The following is a 1386-nucleotide window of genomic DNA, read 5'->3' on the forward strand; positions in this document are numbered from 1 at the left end:
TAACACAATCTCTCCCTTATTTGGTTATGTCATCAAAGCAGGAAAACAGAATTCAAAATTTCCAGCTCTTTCTGGTTTTATTCTGAAACAGAATTTAGAAATACTGTACAGTGAGATCGCCTCCCTGGTGGAAGCCCAGTGGAGGTGGTGAGGACCAGTCTCCAGCCAGGAAGGACACATGGATGTGGATCAAAGATCCCACATGCCACTGCAGGAGACATAAGAGACCTGGGTTCGATCCCTGTTTTAGAAGATCTCCTGGAGAAGGGCATGGCAACCCACTCCAGCTTTCATGCCTGGAGAATCTCCTGGACAAAGGAAACTGGCGGGCTATGATCCATAGGGTTGCAAAGAGTCAGAAACGACTGAAGTGACTCGGCATGTGTGCACAAAGTCATTGAACCCAGTTTGGGGCTGCTACTGAGGGCGGCCTGGGGGCTCCGGGGAGGGGCACCCACCTTATGGGCTCTGGGGACCCGTGGGGTTCTGCGCTGCACCGATGGCCTTTGCCTCCCACCCTCCTCATCCCTCTCCTGACCACAGCTTTCAGGTGCCAGGAGCAGGCCCAGGCTACTGACTGGAGGGCTACCTTGCAGACTAACCAGAAGGGAATTCACAAGACAGACAAATGCGTGAACGCCATCTTGAACTTCCTGGGAGGTGAGCACCAGCTTTGCAAGTATAAATGAGGGGATGGATCTAAGCCTTTCCCATGTTATGATGATAAATCCTCCCCGCCAAACGGGTATGGCTCTTCACTGTTTGGTGTCCATCTGAATATTAGCTTTCCTTCCCTGACAAAGTGCTGCAGCCAATGTGGCAGGTGCTATGGGATTTGTGGCAAAATTAAAAAGGACTGTGATGAGGAGTACCAGTATTGTTCCTTCAAGATCTGTTGAGGTGTGCAGACAACTCTGGGACCAACTCAGCATGCTCATGAAACCACAGTTGACCTCTTCACTGTCAGTGTTATACATTTAGGCTGCAAAGCATACCTGGATAGCCAAGGAGCCTCCACGTAGCTCTCCATACCAAAGAAAAAAAGATCTTTAAAGAAGATGCTAGGGACTTCCCTGGTGGTTCAGTGGCTAAGACTCCCGGTGCTGGGGGCCTGGCTTTGATCCCTGGTAGGGGAACTCGATCCCACATGCTGCAACTAAGAGTTCACATGTGGGGGAAAAAAACAACAACAAAAAACCCAAAACCCTATGTGCTGCAATTAAGACCAGGGTGGTCAAATAAATAAATAAATACATAAAAATTAAAAGATGATGCTGACAGGTGGTGACAGCAGAACATACATGAAAACAGATGAACCTTTGACAAAGAACTAATGTTTTTACAGCATAAAGCTACCTTATTTTTGTGAAAGGGTTATTTTAAGGC

The 1386-nt window shown here is 47.9% G+C and overlaps 1 pseudogene; it reads left to right on the forward strand.

The window, feature by feature from the left end:
* Nucleotides 1–461: 461 nt before the first annotated feature.
* LOC102403178 lies at nt 462–1022 on the forward strand (annotated as a pseudogene).
* The last annotated feature ends 364 nt before the right edge of the window (nt 1023–1386 follow it).

This window comes from Bubalus bubalis, chromosome 9, assembly GCF_019923935.1.
Source record: "Bubalus bubalis isolate 160015118507 breed Murrah chromosome 9, NDDB_SH_1, whole genome shotgun sequence".
Classification (NCBI taxonomy): domain Eukaryota; kingdom Metazoa; phylum Chordata; class Mammalia; order Artiodactyla; family Bovidae; genus Bubalus; species Bubalus bubalis.